Raw genomic sequence first — 15,749 nt, 5'->3', positions numbered from 1 at the left:
CAACAACATTCTAATTGCTTTTCTTGTAACATTTAATTCAGTCTTTACACACATTGTAGGGAGGTGTTATTGTGATGTGATTTTTCACTGAGGACAGTGTCATGCAGATGACATATTGATTCTATCAAACAAGACATGACTAAGCAATTATAGCTCTGTAATTTGGGCATAGCCTGTCTACTTAAGATCCTCTACTTTCCATCCTTGTGCTGAATTTTCTTCATCCCTTAGATGCACACCCTTTATAAGACACCACCGGAAGAATTTTACTCATATTTGTCTTAACTGAGAGCAAGGACAGTATTTCTATGGTAGTTTAAAGATAAATTCCACCATAAACTCTCCGTGTTTTCTTCTAAATTTTCACACGGTATCTCTTTCCTCTATTCATTCTTTCTTGCTTATGCCTGAGAAATCCAGTGTAAACAAGTGACACGTACTAACTAGATGTCTGTCTCTTCAGGAAATGTAGAGATGAATGCTTCATATCAAACAAACATCAACTACAGATGAGATACTTAGATTCAAAGGCTGCCTCAAATTTCCCCTGCAAGTTAAGAAGGCTTGCACAGTGGATTACCTGTCAGTGCCCCTTGCACAGGATAATATCTTATGTGGCTGGTATCAACAGCTAGCAAAATTTGGCTGTTCTTAGGATTACACCTTGAGACACATGTAACACTAACTGACAAACAGTAGCCTGGGAGCCCACAGGTGTAATTATGAGTGGTCATTGACCTTCCCTAGCAGCTGGCTTCTGGATTTGGTTGGTACCTTGTCTTCTATCTGTTTTCCAGTACAGTAGCCAAACCATGTCAAAGAGCAAATGTGACTCTTCACCACTTTCCTTATGGAATATTACTTTTTATAGTATTATCATTTTACTTTAATGCTATTTCTTTGTTACAGGTATTTGTGTAGATGTCACTACAATAGTGCTGTACTGATTTTTGTTCCTCCAGTGCATTTACACCTTTATGAAGCATGATCTGAACACATACTGTCTCTAAGTTATCATTTGGCCCATTTTCTAGCATGTATAAGAACTAATAATACAAATTTAAGGCTTTTCAGATTATAACTCTGAATAGTATATTTCCTGAATTAAGTAATTTTAGTTATTAAGAATATATATAAATCTTAGGTAAATGCAGATTCCTTTTACACTTCCAATGAAATCCCTCAAATCAGTACACGCTTTAAACAACTTTTAGTATGTGCTTAAAGCATGTATTTATCAAACTGCATATAGCACAATGTGGTTCTCCCTGGAAAAGATTTTGAGGAACTAAGTTTCTCAGACTATAAAATTTCTTACAAAATTCCTCAGTATAAACTTCACTGTAAAATATTCGCTGTGTCCCACACCTAAAGGAATATTAATGAGAATATTAAGCTAAATTAATTGCTACACCCACTTCTGTGACATCGGTCTGCATGATTAGTGTGGATGTTACCACCAGTCCTCATCAAAAAGTTTCAAATAGTTGCCACATAATACTTGTTTTGAAAAGTTTACACATGGGAACCTGATAGAATTTTATTTAAGAAATTATTTAGAAAAAAAAATAAACCTCTTTTCCTTAAATCTTTAAGAGCAAAACATGATTGATAGTGTTTTTGAGAAAAAAAAATGAAGTATCCTACTATATTACTCATTTGATATAATTTGACTTTTTGGAAAATAGGGTAAAATAATGATATCACCTATGAAAATTTACTCTATCATTCTATATGTGTATGATAGCAATAATATGCAACCTATTTACTATTTTTAAGTGAAAGAGAAAATAAATGCTTGATAGATAAAGTTATCTGACTTTTCCTGGAGAAAGAAAGTGAAGTAGAAAAAGATAAGGAAAAATAAAATTGTGTAAATGTGAGCATGGATGCAATCATAGAGACATTTCTCACTTTGGCACCAATAAAGATAATTTATGGGATCTTCTCCATTTATACTGAAAAATAAGCACTTAAATTTTTTACTATGTAATTAATATAAGTAGGTACAGTATTTCCTAACCACAAGGAATTAAACTGTAAAACATTTTCACCCTTACAACAATCTATGTCCTTTTTCCATGTGAAATTAACCCTAACATGCTTGTCAACTGCCTAAAATGATGATTCACTGAGAATCTTAGATTATCCTTTCCTGTCTTCAGGATGAACTCTTTCTGAGGCAATATTTTACAAATTCTCTCAAAAGGCTCTTTTCTAAAATAGTTTCTCAATTTCTTTCTTTCTTATACTAAATGAAATACTTTAAATTTGTTGAAAAAATTACAGTTAGATATAACAAGCAATCATATGAGCATGCCTACATAATATTACATGGATAGAATGCAAAGTAAATCAATGATACAAGGCAACCTCAGTCTGGAAAACAAAATCCATTTACTTTACTTACAGTAATTTTTGCTCATTTTCTATTAAGAATTTAAGACCCACAGCCTCAATGTATCTCATAATTTTCACCATATAAGTAAATAGCAATATTTATCTCCAGCTAATTATCCTATCTTTTGATTTTCTTATTTCCTTACAACATTTTTTTGGAAACATAATCACGTCCTTTTCTACAACTTGGTTGTGTCTCTGCTTCTCTGCCATTTCAATGTCTGTTATATACTACCTTCCTGTAATATAGCTTTGTGTAAGTATAATTCCATATTTGCTTGCCTGGTAAAAAAAATACGGAGATGTAAGAAATTGTCATTCACTTCACAGGTACTTTGGGGCAGGTTGTGACTAAGAGGAAATTTGCACTAGGGTTGTAATGGAAATTCTCCGGGCAGAGATCCTGAAGAAGGAACAACTTTGTGCATTCGTCATTCAAGTGCAAAGAAGGACTGGAAAAGAGAGAACACACACACACACACACACACACACACACACACACACACAAACCCCAACCAGCCAGAAAGCCTGGAACAGAATTTAATCAAGGATGGTAGATAGAACGAAGTATTTAATCAAGGATGGTAGGTAGAACGAAGAATAAGAATATAAAGCCCATAGTTTTCTAATGTAGATGATAATCCAGAAGAACTCACAAGCACAGTCCAACAACTGACCCAATTTTTGTGTGTGTGTGTCTGTTATTTTTCAGAATTCTAACTACGTGTTGAAGATATGGTTGTAAGAGAAGGAAAACAAAAATAACGAATCCAATGAGAAGCTGTTACAATCTGAAAGGAGAGGTTAATAATTAGTACGTAGCTCTCATAAATCATGAATAAATGAATTTGAGCAAATTCGACAACATGGAAGTAGAACACAGGTCCTAACATTTGGAGAACTAGGCTCAGTAAAATGGACGGAAGTACAATGAAATGTATTGTGCAGTGGCTATCCTTTTCTAGGCACTGTGCTGAGAGCTGCGTATGTTACAACCCCTAACCCTCTCAATCAATCCATAAATAATCTCTAGCTCCTCTTTGAAAACAGGATGACTCTGACTGAAATTAGGCATACGATCTTGGATTTTAAAACGCTTTTAAAAGCTGCTAATGAGATTTATTTCAAAGCATTGTCTGACAGAAAGATATAGCAAATATAAATGAATGCAAATCTTATCCACAAGAAGGCATAATACGCATTAGAATGAAGAAAGATCTGATCAGTTCATAGATGATTGCTAAAGAGTACATTTTTAAAAGCACTTATTAGTAATGCATACATGGAAGCATTGTCGAGCATGATCGGGAACAATGCGTGAATTATTTTGTGGTTTGACCTCCTACATCTTCTCTTAACACTTTAATGAAAGATGTAGCCACACGTTGATAGAAATCCTTTAGTCCCTGAAGCTGGCGGGGAGAGAGCGCAGGGGGGTTGAACCAAGTAATCAGGAGGACACTCTGTGACTAATGAGTTTTCCAGGTAGAGGGAGCCCTTTAATATGGGACAGGACAGCCGATTCCTCCTCTTCCTAATTTGGTGACTGGAAAAAATAACTTCATATAGTTACTATTGAGAGTCATACATAATCTTATAATTCTCTTAAAGTATGAACGAATGGATTTAATAGGAAACATATTATGCAGATATTTTTTGAGTCAGTCTTTATGAATTTTACTCTATTGCACTTAAAGGCTACAAAGATAAATATTTTCGCTTGAGTTTTTTTTTTTTAATTACCATCGATTCATACTTTGAACAAAATTTACAATTTCTACATTTTTCTGAAACTTTTGTCCAAATAATTGTTCATTACAGCAGCTTTGGAAAGTTTCATAGTTGCTTAAAATTGTAATTTAAGGATCTCATATTACCATTTTGCATTACATATTGAACATCATATTCCTTTATTTTTTGAATGTTATATTGAGTTTTTATTGGTGATTCTAAGTATATGTGTTTATAACATTTAAAGGGTGAGAGGTGAATTTAGCGTATTAAAAGTTTTATAGCACCTGTTCAGAAAGGATTATATACTATGTAAATTATTCCTGTCATACACATCCAGTTTTCAGTGTCTTTTCAACTGAGAAGAACCCTATTCAGACGCTTCTCCTCCTGAGGTGGTTCATCCTGAGCAAGCTTTGCTTTCAGTTTTTTATTTTCTTCTATCGTAGCTCCATGCTTCTCTTTCATTTCTGCTAATTCGAGGTGAAGCAGGTCAATTTCTGGATTTTCTGAGGTAGCAGTTCCTAAGTGATGCTTTAAAAAATCCAAAGCACTGTTAGGCTTCTCTGGTTTTTCATGTAAGACTGCCAACACCTTGCTCAACGTGTCCAGCACCCTGGAGTTCTGCAATTACCTCCGGAACTACTCTCGCTTCTAGTTCGCTCCTTTGTAATGGGCCGTAGTGACAAGGGCAACGGCGTAGCTGGCCTGTATTCCTTAAATAATATTTACACTTGTAGTCTAGCCTAAGTTTACAAACATTTTATCTGTGGTGTCATATCATGAAAGACGTTTTAATATACTTTTCTTTCTAAAAGTAGAATACTAAATTTAGGGTACAATATTTTCCAAAAAGAGAACTCTGACAAAAAATGCAGATGGGAAATGAATTTTCATGATCGTAAAAGCTACTGTTTTGACAACTAGGATTTATATTTACCATGACTTTAAAAAAATGAATATTACTATCTTGGCAATTTATAATATTTAGCAGTGTTCTTACAGTCTGACAAATTCTATATGATTTTTTAAAAGATCCAGAAAAGGTTGCCAATAAATTTGTAATTTATTTAAGTTATGGAGTGCACATATATGATCTGAATCAGGTAATTCTCAAGACCTCATATAATAATACATCATTAATTATCATTAAATATTTTGCTAATTGTTGTTTTGGTCTTGCCTATTCTTGAATGAAATATAAAATTTTCCAATTTCTAATAGTAGCAACAATAATTAACACCTTCATATTGTTGGTAATTAAGCATAAAAATAACACAATGTAAATATGAGGGGTGTGTGTGTGTGTGTGTGTGTGTGTGTATGCATATTTGTATGTATGCCTCCACCGTATGGAGAAAACATTTTGGGATATTTTAATGCATTTCTCCCCAATTTTCTTCCCAAACAAATGTAGAATTTTTCCTTTAATGTCAAATATTCTTTCAAAGTTAGAGGTCCAACAAATAAAATACTACTCATATAGCTAACCCTATATATCATTTTATCCTATGCATTTGATTGCAATATATTATACATGATTTTTAACTAAAATTTCGAGTAAATTTTTAATGTTTTCTTTGCATAGACTACTAAATGAATATTTTAACTATATTGATGGCGTTCTCTTAGACAAAATTATTAACTCCAAGGAAATAAATATTTGAAGTCTGTTAAAAAATTGCTTACAAAAAGCTTCACAAAAGATTTATGTCATTCACACATACTTTAAGAGATAACAAGATAGCTCCACAGGACATTGAGCACTATTGCATAAAGTATTTTTTTGCGTATTTAACATGACATCAAATGATCCCAGGTAATCAATTGCTGAAATCTTTAAACTTATTTTATCATGTTATGTTAAAATAGTTGTTTATTATACATTAAATCTGCCTCAATTTCTTGTCTATGACCCATTTCTAATATTATGTGAACATGGAAATCTTCTTTTGCTTAATGAGTAATTTCTATACACACTTTGTATATTGGCCATCCTAATTGGTCATTAATTTCAAATACTCTACTTTCAGAATCATTGCACTGCTTTTAAAATTTATATAATGTTGATATTCTAATATTTTAAATTTTGTAATACAAAATTTAACATTTTCACTTCCTGTTTGTTTCATTGTTTCTCCACATAGGAGATAATTTTTTCTTTTTGAGTATTAGATTAAAATATATGCAGCTTTTATTCACACCACTCTATTATCTTATTCCTTAAATGAAGTTTATCTTCAAATTCTCTATTTAAGCCCTACTTGTCTTTTTTTTGTTGTTTGTTTTTTTGGGGTTTTTTTCCTGTACAGGGAATTGAACTCACAACTTGTGCTTGCCAGGCAGGCCCTGTGCCGCTGAGCTAAGTCCCCAGCCCCCTACTTGTCTTATTTTGAAAGTACATCCTTAACTCTTTTTAAATTAGTTAATCTCATTATATCATTTTCACTGATTTTCCATCTTAACTATTTCAAGTTTTCAAGTACTTTCCAGCTATCTATTATATTTTATTTTGTTGTTTTAAACTTTTCTGCTTAGGATTTTGAAGTTTTTGTTTTATTTTATTTTTGGAGATGAGATGTATGTTTATACATTGTAAGAATGTATAAAATGTACTTTGTAAAGATTAATCATCTATTGTTTTTAACTGAAATGTTGTACAGCATATAAATTAAATCACAACTCTCTGGCAAGCAGTACAAGGAAGACTCTTTAAGACCTTAGGCTAGAAAAGCAACAGATAGGATGGGAAAAGCTTTTTGCATTATGGCTAGGATACAGGTAAAGGAGAACCAGAATTTCTAATTTGATATTTTCATTCTGAATATTAGATTAAATTATATGCAGTATTTATTCACACTGCACTTTGTTATCTTATTCCTTAAATGCAGTGTATCTTGAAATTCCCTATTTAAATCCTCTCCAAATCCCTGCAGTCTAGAACACAGTGAGCTATACTGGAAAGATTTGGGCCGGAAGTTGCGGAATGTCAGAAAATGGAAGAGCAATAGAGAAGGTGGTTCTGTGTTCCTTAAATGTCTTGTATAAAAAATTCATCCTATTCCCCTAAATTGCTTCTAAGTGTAGATTTCCCGTGGAAAGGATACTGAATTTTGTATCTTGTTTGTATTTAGTCTCCTTTTAAAGCAAAATCTTAACTGATATTTATTGTGTGTATTTGTCTATTATATTGAAATGTTTTTTTAACTTCTTTATATTTTCATATTCTGTAGAAAAACTTAGTTACCAACTTTATATACCTAAAAGTGAAAATACTAAGTATATGCAACAATTGCATAATTTCATACATAATTATAAATTGTTCTCCAAAATAGGAAGTGATTTTAAACTCAGTGTAAATGAATATGGTATATATGGATACATCTCTAGATAATCTTCTGGTATTAAGGTTGTTATTTCAATATTAATGTTGTTATTTCATTTTGATTTTAAATATAATTGTAAAAGCATAGCAATCATCATCACTATTTTTACCCTATATTAATTTTTGTCAGAGTTACAGATTTTTTCTATATTCTTCTGCATCCATTCCTTCATCAAAGTCTTCTATCTAGAATGATGTTCCTTCTACCCAAAGAACACCCCTTTGTGTTTTACTTTTCCCTTTTCTCTTTTTTAGGTGTTTTGGTAACATTTTTCACATATTTTTGTATCCAGAAATTGGATATTGTCTCTTAACCCTCAAGGAATATTTGTATAAGTAAGAATTCTGATTCGATAATTATTTGAAGAACTTTAATCACATCATCCCTCTCTATTCTGGTTTCCATTATATCTACTTTTGTTCCTCCACGAGATGAGCTGAATTCAGTCTAGTTCAGCACCAGCTTTTAAGGTGTGCTGCTGCTCCACATCACACTTCTACAGTCTGTGATATTAGTTCCTAGAATTCACAAGGCACATTTCTACCTGACCAGCTAGTTGAACACTAATATCTGCCAAGAAGGGGCAACAGAAGGTAATCACAAGCTGGAGGAGAGAGAAGTCTTTGCTTGCAAACTTCTTCCCTTTTGCCTTTTACAGATTTGAAAAATGTCTTCTCCATATTTATAATAACATAAATATATTATATAATATTACATGTTCATAAAGATTTCACTACCTATACTTATTTATTTCTTCCATATTTTCCTTTCACCAAATAACAAGTCTGTTTATAACCTTATTTTTCAAACCCTAATTACACCTTATTTCTGTATATTATGCAAATAAAATACTACTTAACCAGTTTTCTATCACGAAGCTTTCAATTTTCTCTGGATAATTATTTTATTAAATCTTATAATCATTTTAAAATTTAATATGGCATTTTCCTGCCCTATAATGCACCGTGTTGAGCAATTTATAGGAGCATTTATAGGATCCTCTTGTTAACAACATAAAATTCTGGAAAAGAAATCAGTTTTCATTTTTTACTAATGCAGAGGAACAGAATCTGAGTACTTCGATAGTTTTCTTAGGTTCCCATATTAAGTAACTGATTTACTTTTAGGTCACAGACGCTAAACTATCTCAGTAGCATTTTTATCAAATCATTTCTGTTTGCTTTTTGGTTATTTGTCTGCTCATTTTATTGTTTTGGTTTGCAGCATTTTTCTATTTGCTATATTTCCTGAGAAAGTCCGCAGTTTCCATTTGAGGGTAGAGAGTTTTTCTAGCCTTCTGGTTATGGTTTTAGTGTGATTTCTTTTCTACAAATACACCTGGGCCAGTCATCTACTTTCACACAAACTGATGGACTTACCTCCTTGCAGTAGTTAGCTCAAACTGATTATCGATTCAAGCAAGACATACCAATCTGGATAATTTAGAACTATTTTTGATAATTTTTTTCTATTCTGAAAGGCACTTTTATGGCAAATATGGGTTTAGATCTAAGTGTATGTGATGTAGAATTGCTGTTGTCATACTGGGGCCATATGCAGACCCAAAATAAAACCAAGACACAGAGACCAGCAAAACTGATCCAAGACAAAGAAACAAATCTACCTATGAAGGTGAAGGTAACATTCAGAATCCATTCATTCTCAAAGTGAATTGTCCCTACGTAAAATTCCTTTTACAGTAGGCTATTGATGTTCAATTTTTAAAGTCAAAATTCTTCTTTGAGACATTCAAAAGTATAGTAAGTAGAGTTTCCTTTTTTAAAAATATTTTGACCAATTTTGCATGCTTGTATTTGGTAATCTGATCAATTTATGTGACGACAACAATTTGCAGTATAGTATCCATTGGTGAATTCTTACAATCCTGCCTAGTGACACTATATATTGTCTCTAATGTTCTTTTAAATTATTATTTTCTTATTCCCTTTAATGATTTGATCAATCTTCTATTCTTACATCTGGTAAGCTGAGCAACTTCATTGAAGATAACAATATGTAATATAACAACCGCTGTTAATCCCTATCATTTGGTTTGAAACCCCGAATCATTTTTATTTATTTTTTTTTTTGGAGGGGGTTCTTTTTTGGTTTTTCTCCAGTACCAGGAACTGAACTCACGACCTTGTGCTTGCCAGGCAAGCGCTTTTGCCACTGAGCTAAATCCCCAGGCCCCTCCCCCTGAATCATTTTTAATGTCCTTGCTTTGTGTTGTTTGTAATTTGCTATTGTTCTTTTTTTTCTACTATTTTCTTTAAAATAAAAATTTACAAGGATAGTAAGTACTTTGGGTAAAGTAGTCATTACTAATATTTACAGCAATCATTAGCTAGCCTCTATTATTATGTCCACTTAACAGAAAAAGAAAAATAAGGCACCAAGTATTCATATAACTTTCTTTATATAGAGTCCAGACACACGGTAAAGTTGTGAATATATCTGAATCAGAGGCAATGAAGATTCTGTCTTTCATCACTGCTGTATTTTTTTTGAGCATTGACTTGAAATTCTGTTCTTATCAATCACAAATGTCTTTATTTATATAAGGAATTATCTTTTATTTTTATTTTATTTTATTTTTTTGTCTTTTTGAGACAGGGTCTCTTATGCAGTTCAGGCTGGCCTTGAGCTCACTTTGTAGCCCAGGCTGGTCTCGAACTCACAACTGTCCTGCTGTCTCAGCCTCCCAAATGCTGGGATTACAGACATGCATTACATGCCCGCATCTAGGAATTATCACTACTTTCTTTTATAATCTGTTTTATTGTTTTGATCTACCCCATTTCAGTTCATCCTCCCTTATGAATGTCAAAATGAAAGGAGAAATTTAGTCTACATTTGTTTTATTCAGATCCTCAACGTGATTTCAGCCACATCATTCATGATGCTCAGGATAATATTGGGGTCAAATAACAGCTAATAAGAGAATATGTTATATTCATCATTGTCAGGATGTTTTGTGCAGTGACTTTCTGTGGATATAGTACAATCATTATAATCACTAGCAACTTAGTCCAGAATTTGCATTTCACCAAATACACCCTTATCCTATCAGCAGCTAATTACCTTGCTGAAGTTCTGTTTCGATGTGCAAAATGAGATGAACTTGTTGCTGATAATTGTAAGGTGTTTAATAACTGTAGAGTCAATTCCTTTATATATATTTTATTTTCACATATAATGATTTAGTTGATCAGTGTACACATTAAAAGCTAAATACTTTAAATGGAGAAAAGCATTATTTTTGGTACAAAGAATTGGAAGGTACTAAAAATTCTCACAGGGTAGTTTTCTTTTACTTACAAGTGTATTCATTGCAAAACTTTTAACATGAACCTTTAAAAATACAAAGGAATAAAAGATGCAGTCTGAACGGAATGCAAGAAAACATTTTCTTGTGTGATAATAGGGCAATATAACTGCAATTCGCTTTGCAGAAAAGGATAGCATTGTCCTGCCAAAGAAATAAGACTCCGTGTTTTTTGATAGGAACTATAAAATGTTACATTATTCTATTCGAAATTGAACCATTTAGAAAACCTGCTACTGCAGAATCACACGTTTTTTTCCCGTTAAAAACATGTCTTGTATATCCCGGAATACTATTATTGGAAACAATAAAATATACTATTGTGAGATCAATGAGGGTGAGATGACTATATTCTTATAAGCTAAAAAAGACCATCAGTATGATAATTAGAGCATGTTAATTACTCTCCACCAGTAACAAAAATGCAAATGATATACAGCAGGAAATTCACAGCAGTTACTGCTCAATATTGCATGACTTTTCCATTAAGAATAATATGAGAAGTTGTTAAATTATAGAAAATGAGAATAATGAGGCTAGAATATTAAAGGGTTTTATGTTTCCGGCTGTCTGTGGAGGGATCATTAGGAATGTTTCCGCCCAACTGCTGCATTCCGTGTGGGCTCAGCAAACTTGTTGAGTACAATGGTGAGACCTTCAGGCTGGCTTTTTTCACAGGACAGAGCAAGACTGGATGTTCTGGCTCAGCTAGAAGCAATTCAGTAACCTTTTCTGAATAATACATCCGCCAAAGCCTGCTAGCACCGTTTCACACTTTCCTTTAAAAACGCTGAACTAATGGATGAATGAGTGTAATTTAGCGCAGTCCCGGCACATTCTGAAGAGCAGGAGAAAGCCTTTATAATTAGAAATCATTTTTAGAGAAAGGAAAATTATTGTGTGATAAAAACACAGATGAAATAGAAATATGGTAGGAATTCTTCTTTAAAAACATTCTTAACTTCTTCAGATGATCGGAAAAGAGTCATATCAAGTTTCTTTCCTAAAGTTTTCATAGGAAAAGAAACTTCATTAAAGTAGAGCCCCTACTTTGCCGTGATCCCCATAGAACTGCTTGTCAGATGTGGCACAAATGCAGCAGAAGTAACACCTAGAAAATTCGTTATTAAATGTATATTTGAAAAAATATTCAATTACAAAATATGCTGTACCTGGCAATAGCAAGGTTCTGAGTTTGATCCTCTCTCTCTATATATATACATATATATATACGTATATATGTGCATATATACGTATATATATAATTTTTATATATACATATTATATATATGCTGTAAATTTTCTGGGATACCATCTGCTTCCATAGAGAAAATCATACTAATTTATTCAGGCCAGTGGCACACAATTTATTGCACTAGTAATCTGCAATAAAATTCAAACTATTGTTCCAGGGGAAATGTAGAAAGGACACGGCAGAAAGAGTATATTTTAATTTTTATTTCCTTAGAAATTTAAGCAAATAATACTAATTTATCTTGGTTTGGTGTTAAAACACATACACAGATTATAAAATTTGGCATTATTTATCCACTTGATTTTGTGATGTTCTTAATCTAAGATCATGTGTTTTAGGATTTTCTAAAAATTTCAATGAGAGGAAGGTGTGCTGGCGCAGGCCTGTAATCCCAGCACTCGGGAGGCTGAGGCAGGAGGATTATTGCGAGTTCTACACTAGCCTGGACTACAAAGTGAGCTCAAGGCCAGCCTAAACTGCATAGTGAGACCCTGTCTCAAAAAGACAAAAAAAAAAAAACAAAAATCAATGAGAAATGAATGCACATCCGAAGTATTCAATGTACACCTTATCCTACTTAAATAATAGATGAATTTCCATCTGTAGGTTACAATTGAAGTTTATATTTACATATCCTTTGGGAACTCCAGTTCTTCTGTGAAAATATTTCTGCTTTGCTCAAATATAGGCTACTTGTCCCAATGAAACATTATCACAAAACCAACCCTTGCTTTATTTTCCTCTAAATAACTATTTGTGACAGCCTGCACTTATGATTTCATGTGTGCAAGGACAGTTTAAATGTATCCTAGTGAGAACTACATCACTAAAATTATTCCAAAACAGAATTATTGGCATAAATAGACATATCATAGCTAAATGCAAGCTGTTACTAATTACATGTAAGCAAGCCTAGCTGTCTCTTGTATAATATCATTGCGCTCCAAGTAGGTAATTCATTCCTTTGCAAATATATCTGAAGCAACCCTCAAAATGATTATGTTGCATTAAATATACATTTTATTGCTTAGAGCCTTGTTATTGTGTTGTATTTTTTCTACTATACTGGTTTTAAAAACATTTCCTCTGAAATTAATATCATAGCATTCCTATCCTTTAGAATCTATGCCAGCTTTTTTTATTAAAATATAAACAGGATCCTGAAAATGTCATATTCTCCCTAAGCTTTTCCTCTGTCCATTCTACTTCTAGATTTCTTGTCTTGCACTCAACACACAGGAAGCAGTGTGACAGATTTCATTGCAAAAGAATTAGATATAAAAATATCACATCTTTTTTATCCATTCCTTGGTTGATGGGCATTTGGGTTGTTTCCAAGATTCAGTTATTACAAAATGTGCTGCTATAAACATGGGAGTATTACTCAACTATACAGAAAGAGAAACTTGAAGCTTTTATAGGTAAATGGTGCAACTAGAGTCCATATTCGTAAGTGAAATAAATCAGACTCACATGTGTAAGCATTGTACTGTTTCCCTAGGGTAAGAACCTGAAAGAGTAAACATGACCCAAAAGGTACAATAGATATTGTGAAAGGGAAAGAAACTGCTCAAAAGAAAAGAACAACTGGGATGGGGGAAAGGAGAAAAGAAAAGCTAGTATAATATAATATAATGTAACATAATATAATATAACAATATATATATTATATTATGTTACATTATATTATATTAGCTAGCTAAGATAAGAGCTAAGCTAAGCTAAGATAATTGTACTGTTAATTTCTACTATTTCATTCCAGGGACAGTTAGTGTTTATATTAGTTGATCAATTTTACTCACTTATATCTGTAATCTGAGCAACTACTTTGACGATAACAACATGCAATATAATAATCATTGTTAATTTCCCACCAAGTGGTTTTGAAATTCTGTATCATTTTTGTTGTTGTTTAAATTCTCTTTAAATTGAATGAATAAATATTGAAAAAACAGAATTAAATAGACACAGTGGTAGGAGACCTCATGACAACTGCTGCTTGAGTTCAGACCTCAGTGCATGCTGTTACGACCTGCACATACACTGATCAAACGCAAAATGAAGGAGGGTGTGGACACTCCCAGCACGCATTTTTATGATTATTTTTTTAAACATTGAATTGTTGCAGTAGATGAGGGTTCAGGATCAGATGTACTCTCGAGAGAAGCACCTCAGATAAAACATAGAATTGTAAAAGGCAACAATACTGCAATAACAGCAGAGTCTGTTAGCTCTGGAAGTATCTCAACTCTACAGTTAAATACAAACTATCAGTCTAGGTATTCGTGATAGCTTCAGGTGACAAGAAGGACAGACGTGGAATGTTCAAGTTTTAAATCAGTTTATAGACCGGAGAAATCTGGAGGCATACAATCTAAAGTGCCAGTCAATGAATTCGTCAGATGAAAAATGAACACACCCTGCTCAGCCTTTTAGCTAATTTATGAAGAGAAATTATTTCTTCTTCGGAACATAAAATACACTCACTCACTATAGTACCATAATTGCTAGTTTATGTAAACTAAGTGTATGTGTAATCAATATTCTTAAAAGAGTGCATGATGATTTAGGGCAAATGAGTGCTTTCAAAAATTAGGGCAAGATCTTGCCTCAGTTAGTGATTCCTGTATTCATAAAGCCTGATAAGATTCTCAAAACCAGGTTGGCCATCGGTCGGTCTCAATCACTGGCAGTTGATACAGAAACTTGAAGCTGTAAATGTAGTTTAAGGTTTACCTTCAATGCCCGACTCTAGATTTGTGAAATAATCTACAAACAAAGTTTGTACAAGGAAATTACTGTAATATTATTCAGGAGAATATCTGAATAAGTAATGTGATTTAAAGGCAGTGCCATAAAACTGTTGTTACTGTAATATAACTATTTATTGGCAAAAAGTCTAAAATGTGGCTGAAAGTTATTTTTAAGTAACCTGAACAGATGAGATTAGTGTCTTATCTAATATAATCTACTTAGCAAATTAGAAAGCAAGTATTATTTAGAGATGAATATACTAATCATCAAAAAGCAATTAGAAGGGCAGACGATATAGCTCAGTGGCATAAGTGCCTGCCTGGGAGACACAAGGTCCTGAGTTCGATTCCTGGTACCAAAAAAAAGAAAGAAAACAGATATTCTAGAGACGATTTCATAGCTCAGGATGATGACAATGATGATGATGTGTTAGAAAATTAGATTACTTATATAAAAGAGGTCACCTGGGCTTATTGTGTGCATACATATATTCATAGCATTTAAAATAGCATTGAACACATCACTTAAAAATCACACATATTCATTGTTCATGAACCTAACTCATCAACCCTTTGATTAAGCTGTTGCGTACCACCTCGGGGCAGTCACTCCTCTAGGTGTTATTGTCTTTAAACACATTGACAGTGTCTCTGCTTATAATGTTGACATTCCTGAGAGAAAACACAGGCTAGGATAATCTACTTAAAATTAAACTTTGATGTGTGTTGGAGAATGAAGGAATTCTTCACATATGAACAGTAAATGAGAAGCAACTGTGAGGGAATGACATTGAAGTCAAGACCCCTGATGGGAAGGTAGGCTTTTGTTTCTGATTTTTCTAAGGGAAAGGTTAATGTGATTGCTGAACTAAAATAATCCTAATTTGTCTCCAGAA

At 32.9% G+C, this 15,749-nt stretch overlaps 1 pseudogene; it reads right to left on the bottom strand.

Annotated features, from left to right (window-relative positions):
- Window positions 1-4,485: 4,485 nt before the first annotated feature.
- The window catches only part of LOC102006140, a 28,614-nt pseudogene continuing 17,350 nt past the window's right edge, over window positions 4,486-15,749 (bottom strand).

This window comes from Chinchilla lanigera, unplaced genomic scaffold (genome assembly GCF_000276665.1).
Source record: "Chinchilla lanigera isolate Chin_1 unplaced genomic scaffold, ChiLan1.0 scaffold00087, whole genome shotgun sequence".
Taxonomy (NCBI): Eukaryota; Metazoa; Chordata; class Mammalia; order Rodentia; family Chinchillidae; genus Chinchilla; species Chinchilla lanigera.
This window is presented reverse-complemented; position numbering and strand designations above follow the sequence as displayed.